This window comes from Mauremys reevesii, linkage group 17 (assembly GCF_016161935.1).
Source record: "Mauremys reevesii isolate NIE-2019 linkage group 17, ASM1616193v1, whole genome shotgun sequence".
NCBI classification, from domain to species: Eukaryota; Metazoa; Chordata; order Testudines; family Geoemydidae; genus Mauremys; species Mauremys reevesii.
The window spans coordinates 32,884,527-32,891,970 of NC_052639.1; the positions used below are offsets into that span (position 1 = coordinate 32,884,527).

At 57.8% G+C, this 7,444-nt stretch overlaps 1 non-coding gene across 1 annotated transcript; it reads right to left on the bottom strand.

Moving 5' to 3' along the window:
* Window positions 1-6,561: 6,561 nt before the first annotated feature.
* Window positions 6,562-6,633, bottom strand: TRNAQ-CUG. Its single transcript has one exon. It is a non-coding gene; the product is annotated as a tRNA-Gln (tRNA).
* Between the last annotated feature and the right edge of the window lie 811 nt (window positions 6,634-7,444).

The following is a 7,444-nucleotide window of genomic DNA, read 5'->3' on the forward strand; positions in this document are numbered from 1 at the left end:
CAGGGAGTCCACGCGCTCTGGACCCCCTGGGCCTCCTCACCCCCGAAGGGGTTGATGCCCCCTGTTCTCTAGCCCAGAGCGACTCTCAGCCAGCGTAAAACAGGAGGGTTTATTGAGAGTTGAACACAGCACAGGAAACTCTCAGGGCCTCAGGCCTGGCCTCTCACAATAACAGCACATCCCAGTCCCCCTGCAGCCAGGTGGGCTCTGCCTGCTTCCCCTCGCCAGCCCCAAGCCCCCCGCTTCCCAGCTAGGCCTCCGATATCTCCGGCCCCAAGCCCCACCGCTGTCCATTGTCTTTTCTCCAGGTAAACAGGGTTGCCTGGGCCTCCTCTCCTCTCCGCCCTCCTCTGGCTGGAACAGGTTGGTCACGGGGTCCTCTCCCCGCAGCCCATTGTCCTCCCACTGGCCAGAACCGCCTGTGACTCCTGAGCTGGGTCTCCGGGTCACCAGGTCACCAGTCGCTGGGGTCTCCATCCTCCAGGCCATCAGCCGGGGTCCCAAGTCCCTCTCCGGTCTTCTGTAGCAACAAACTCCCTTTCCCCTCACCTCGTTAAACCAGTAACACCTGGGAACACTGAGTCCCACTCCCTGTGCATGCAAACCACTGGAAAACACAGCAAACCCTAAGAAAATCCCCCACTTCGTCACAGAGCCCAGCACCTCTCCTCCTCTGGGCACCTAGAGCAGAGGCGGCTGGTGCTGATGGCTCCAAGGGAAGGCTTAAAAGCCACAGAACAATTGAGGTCAGGGCTAGAGGAGGGCAGGACCATGCCTAGGTGTGGCCTTCAGACAGGCACAAAAGCACCCAGCCAGGCTGCTCCCTGCCATGCCAAACACCCACTGAAGGCCACCCGCAGACAAGCATGCGGGGCGGCTGCTGATGCTCTGTGGCCATTATCGAAGACGGTAGGAAAGCAGGGCCAGCCCCCCTGGTGGGGCCTCTTACCGTTCCCACTCAAGGTGCTCGCTTTTGCCGTGGGGCAGGAGATTTTACCCCAAGAGGCTTTTCCCCAGCTGGCGAGAAGCAGAGAAACACCCAGGCTCCCAAGGCGCTATGTAGCAACCCCCCTCAAGCACAGGGACAGATGCACATTTGGAAGAGGGAAACTGCTCTACACCCTAGCCCGGGCAGCCGCCCATTTTCTTTGGCAAGTCAGGAATGGCAAAGGCGAGACTGGAAGCACCTGGGGCTCATGCCCCAGCCTTTGTGACGCCCACCCCCCAACTCCTTCCCGGGGCTCTAGCTGAAGCCAGAGCATTGGCCTGAGTGGCCAAGAAGAGGTTCAGGCCCTGAAGGGAGCAGGACTTTCAGCACAAAGGTAAAACCGGACAAGCACAACCACGAAGGGACTCAAACTCTCAATTGTCTAATCTAAAGTCAGACGCCTTATCCATTAGGCCACATGGTAAAAGTCCCTCTAAGTACTTCTTTGGAAAAGGCAGACACTGATGCGTCCGACGAAGTGGGGATTCCCCCACGAAAGCTCATGCTCCAGTACGTCTGTTAGTCTATAAGGTGCCACAGGACTCTTTGCTGCTTTTGCAGACACTGTGTTTCTCAGGTCAGCTACTGAGGGGGGCCGAGACTCTCTGGGCACAAGAAGTGGAGTTCCCAGCGACACGTGAGACTTAATTGTCTTGAGCCAGGTGCAGGGCTTTGGCAGGGAGGCTCGGGCATGGGGGCTGGGGTGCAGCGGATGGACCGGCTGTCTAGGTGGGGAGATTTAGTCTCACCGAGGAATCCTGATGATAGGCAGTGGCCAGGGCCGGTGCAACCACTAGGCGAACTAGTCGGCCGTCCAGGGTGCCAAGTGGTTGGGGGCACCAAAAATCGCACTCAGGGGAGGCAGTGGAGTGGAGGTGAGCTGGGGCAGGGGCTGGGAGGTTTGGGGAGGGCTGCCTGCAGCAAGCAATGGGGCGTGCAGGAACCACTCCCTGCCCCAGCCCACCTCTGCTCCGTCTTCTGCCCTGAGCATGCCGCCCCCGCTCTAATTCTCCTCCCCTTCCAGGCTTGCGGCACTAAACAGCTGATTGGCACCGCAAGCCTGGGAGGCGGGAGAAGTGGAGCGGTGCCGGCGAGCTCAGGGGAGAAGGCGGAGTGGAGGTGAGCTGGGGTGGGGAGCTGCTGCAGGGGGGCTGCCCGGCTCTTCCCCATGGCCCCCGCCCCGCCCCCCGCCCTGCAGGCACTGCATGGTAAGGGGAGTGGCCCAGCCCCAGCCTGGTCCACTTCCCTGGCTCCCAGCCACGCCACCGGCGAGTGCTGTGGGGCGGTTCCCCCCTCCCCTCAAGCTTGAGAGCCAGGGGAGCCGAGCAGGCTGGAGCCCCAGGCCTCCGTGGGGGCAAGCAGAGGGGGGGCTGGTCCCAGGCCTCCGTGGGGGATGGGGGGCTGGCTACCTCCTGCGGGAAGTGGAGTTACCCGGCCCCAGCCTGCTCTGCTCCCCTGGCTCTCAGGCTTGTGTTGGTGTTGGCTAGATTCATGCATGTGTCTGTGTATGTTTGCAATTGTGTGTGTGTGTATGCGCTCTGCCGCCCTCTGCCGGCACGACAACTATTTCTCTGTATGTCGCAGCCCCCATACCGTCGACCCCAGTGGAGATTTCCCCATCTTACAAGGGCTGGCTGGCCTGACCCTTCTCCCCTCTGCGGAATGTGGCGGGGGCTGCAGCTCTCCCCCTGTGGGGCAGGAGTGCCACGGTGTGGGGTGCTGGTCTCCAATGCACCAGGAGAGTAGCTCAGTTGAGGCAGGGCAGGGCGTGTGGTGTCCGTTCTGCGTTGCCTGGTGCTGGGCCATTGCACAATCCCCAGCCACGCTGCACAGCGCACCCCAAGAGGGGACAAGGGGTCCAAGCACATGATCCTGCATGAGGATCATTCTCATTGGTAGCCATCCAGTGGCAGTGAGTTCCATGAGCCTTGGCACATGCTGTGTGGGGCAGGAGGTCCTTGTATTGGGAGCTGTGGGAGTGAACTGCGTGCAGTTGTATCTCTGAGCACGATTGTGAATATTATGGTGTGTGGGGGGGGGTGATTGTGAGTGTGGCTGGGGGCGGTGATTGTTGCTCTCTTTGGGGGTTGGGCTAGCATGTCCCTCTGGGTGTGTGGTGTCTGAGTGTTCTTGCGATTGTGTGAGTCTCTTTGTGCGTCAGAGTGTGTGTGTGTGTGTGTGACTTGCTGCAGAATACAAAATCCTGCAAAGCCATTTCCTAGTGGTTAGCCCAGCAACACACTGATACAAACAGTGTCACAGATGCACACACACACAGAGTAGGGCTCAGCCCCACCAGCAGGGCAGCAGGGACACACACGTCTCTCCTGGGCCAGCTTGGACAATTTCCCATCACGACCCGGCACAGTGCTGGTGCCCCACACGGGGTTGGGCAGTGACTGGGCAGGGGGGGCAGATGTGCCGGATCTGTAAAAGCAGCAAAGAGTCCTGTGGCTCCTCATAGAATAACAGCCGTGTGGGAGCATGAGCTTTCGTGGGTGAATCCCCACTTCGTCGGATGGATTCAGAAGGAAGCACTTTGGGAAAATCAGTCAAGGCCCTTAGCTGAGCTGAGACACAGACCCAGTGACCCTGCACCACCCTGGGAGGAGTGGGGTTGAGTGGTCAGAGCAGGGAGGGCTGGGCACCAGGACCCCTGGGTTCTATCCCTGGCTCTGGGGTGGAGTGAACTGGGATCCAGGACTCCTGGGTTCCATAGGGGAAACTGTTTTTCCCTGTGCTTCCCTCCCTAGTGATCCCAGCCCAGCCCCTAGTGGAGACTGAGCACAAGTGGGGGGAGTTGTTCTCCCACTTTGGACTTATGATTCAAACCCCTCCCAGGGGCTATGATATCATGAAATCTGCCCCCCACCCCCAACACAGAGAAAACTGGTGGGATTCTGTCCACACGCAGAGAATTTTCTCCGCCGGGCTCCTTCGGTTCATCTCGCTGCTCTCCCTACTGCCGCCAGACACTGCTCATCTGCATAGCCCCGCCCATGGACACGTGACACCTTCTGTCCTGCTGGTTTCAAGTGAGTGAGTTGCCCTCGGGAGTGAGCAGGTCCCAGCACGTCACAGCCCCAGCCAGGGCCGGCTCCAGGCACCAGCTCAGCAAGCAGGTGCTTGGGGCAGCCCAGGGGAAGGGGCGGCATGTCGAGGTCTTTGGCAGCAATTCGGCAGCGGGTCCCTCGGTCCCTCTTGGAGGGAGGACCTGCCACTGAATTGCTGCTGAAGAAGAAAGTGGTGCAGTGGAGCTGCCGCCGATTGTGATCACAGATTTTTTTTTTCCTGCCGCTTGGGGCGGCAAAAACCCTGGAGCCGGCCCTGGCCCCAGCACACGGCACAGCCCCAGCACACGTCATAGCACGTCACAGCCTGGGGCAGGGAGATATTGGGGAAGGGGATGAGGGGAGAGACCCAGCCCCATAGACCCATAGGGGCAGCGGGATATGGGGGGGCAGGAGAGGGGATGGCGGGGGAGAGACCCATCTCCATAGACCCCCAGAGGCAGGAACTGAGGGGAGACGGGGGGAGGGAGGGATCCAGCCCTATAGACCTGTAGGGGCAGGGAGATATTGGGGGCAGGAGGGGAGAAGGGGGGTTGGCAGAGACCCAGCCCGGGGTGCAGGGGAAATGGGGTGGTTTGGAAGGAACTGGGGAGGAGAAGAGACACATGGCAGGACAGGGAAACCGACTCACTCCGAATACATGCAGAGCAGGGCAGGGCGGAGGCAGATCATGCTGGTCCCAGGGTAATTTCGGGGGGTTCTGATTCCCCACTCAGCTGGGGGGCTCACCTCTGGGCTGAGGAGGATGCAGGGGCTGTGTGTGTGTGTCAGGCTGGGGGAGCTGCCTGGGCAGAGGTGCTGGAACTGGGGGTGCTGAGCCACGTAAATTATCCCGATCTAAACGCCATTGTAGAGAACACTATGTTGGCACACCGCTTCCTGGCAGCCAGAGACTGTGCTTTCTACACCTGCTCCTGTGGATGTGACCTCTCTCCTGATTGCTAAGGAAAGGAGCCTTTCCAGGAAATGGCCACAGCTTCTGGGAATCCGCATGTGGCTGTGAACAGAATTTGGCTCCTGGAACACAAGGCAACTTAAAAGCTGAGCACGCAGACAGGGGCTTGAACCCTGGCCCCTCAGATTAAAAGCCTGATGCTCTACCACCTGAGCTACCTGGGCTTGTTAAGAGCATCTTCACCGTTCACCACAGGAGTGAGCAGGCAGGCAAAAGAGAGGCAAAAGAAAGTCCCCAGAACTCCTCCTCTTTCTGCACAGCCACTGCCTGTCAGCAGGATTCCTCCTCCTCCTCCCTCCTGTGCCTCAGTGCGACTAAATCTCCACAGCTAGACAGACGGTCCGTCCGCTGCACCCCAATCCCCCATGCCTGAGCCTCCCTGTCAAAGCCCTGCACCTGGCCCCGTATAATTAAGTCTCACATCTCACTGGGAACTCGACTTCTTGTGCCAGAGAGTCTCGCCCCCCCTCAATAGGTGACCCAAGAAACACAGTGTCCACCTTTTCCAAAGAAGCGCATGAAGAAGGCGCCGCATGGCTTAATGGATAAGGTGCCTGACTTTGAATTAAGAACTTGAGGGTCAAGTCCCTTTGTGGTTGTGTTGATGCAGTTTTACCTTCGTGCTGAAAGTCCTGCTCCTTTCAAATCTGGAACCTCTTCTTGGCCGCTCAGGCCAATGCTCTGCCTTCAGCTAGAGCCCGGGAAGGAGTTGGGGGTTGGATGTCACAAAGGCTGGGGCATGAGCCCCAGGTGCTTCCAGTCTAGCCTTTGCTATTCCTGAATTCCCAAAGGAAATGGACGGCTGCCCGGGCTAGCGTGTGGAGCAGTTTCCCTCTGTCCCTGTGCTTGAGGGGGGTTGCTACATAGCGCCTTGGGAGCCTGGATGTTTCTCTGCTTCTCACCAGCTGGAGAAAAGCCTCTTGGGATAACATCTCCTGCCCCACTGCAAAAGTGAGCATGGGGTATGGGAACGGTAAGAGGCCCCACCAGGGGGGCTGGCCCTGCTTTCCTACCGTCTACTGATGTTGGACACAGAGCATCAGCAGCCACCCCGCATGGTGGTCTGCGGGTGGCCTTCAGTGGGGGTTTGGCATGGCAGGGAGCAGGCTGGCCGGGAGTCTTGTTGCCTGTCTGCTGGCCACACATAGGCATGGTCCTGTCCTCGTCTAGCCCCGCCCTCAGTCGCTCTGTGGCTTATAAGCCTTCCCTCAGAGCTGTCAGCACCAGCCGCCTCTGCTCCAGGTGCCCAGAGGAGGAGAGGTGTGCTGGGCTCCAGCCTGGGACTCTGCCTCCCTCCTGCCTATCAAGCCTGGCCCTGGCACTGCTTTCTTCAAGTGCCATGTGAGCAAGAGGAAAAGTGTGGCTACAAGCACCAGACTTGTGGGCATCAGGTGAAGCAGTGAGAATCCCAACCACTAGAGCCACTTCTAAACCCCCACCAAAGACCTGGCTCTGGTGGGGAAAGGAGTTAACCAGCAGGAGGGAAATGACCCACTTTTGTATAGCTGGAGACAGGAAAGCACTTTGAGCACCAGATCTTTACCACCAGGTCCCACTGAGATTTGAACTCAGATTGCAGGATTCAGAGTCCTGAGTGCTGCCCTTTACACCATGGGACCAGCTTGTACTGTTCTCTCGGGACATTGGTGACTCTCACAGGGCTGGCTTGTGTAAGGGACTGTTGGCCCTTTACTAAAACTTAGTGGGGTTTGGTTGGCTAGTTCCCAGTCCCAATAGAAGGGGGAAGGGCCAATGGGAAATCAGGACCCTGAGACTGACAGGCCCCTGGGGCAATGGTCACCAACGGGTAGGGAACAACCAACGGATAGGGAACAAGTGAGAATTTGTTAATGGAGAAAAATTCCTGGTGAAAATTGGCAAAGCTGTGCAGATTTTGAAAAGTTCCAGTGAATTTACACATGAAGATACAAACAGAGAGACAAACACGCACACAGAGAATGAGAAAATCACACACTGCACAGGCCCACACAGACATAACAAAAACCAAACCCACACAGCACACAGAGCCATATACACAAAAAGGAAAACCTCACAAAATATAGAAAGAACAAATCCACACCAAAAATACAGCAAAAGCCCACAACAGGAAACACAAAACCCACATATCAAAAGAATACAAAGCAAAAAACAATATTAATGCAAAAATCATACACACATCCATGCACACAGAACTATGCAAGACATCCACCAAAATCACACAGGACCCACATGCACATCAACGTGACAGATGAAAACCACACCAGCATACAGCAAGCCAGGCAGGGTTTGAGTCTCACAGCGAAGAGGGTGAGCACACAGGTGGTTTGGGGAGCAAAGACTGAGGGGGAGTCAGGGGCAGTGCTCTGGGTTCTGCCTGACCCCTCCTGACACAGGCAGCTGGTGGAGGGCAGAGCCTGGTAGATCTGTGGA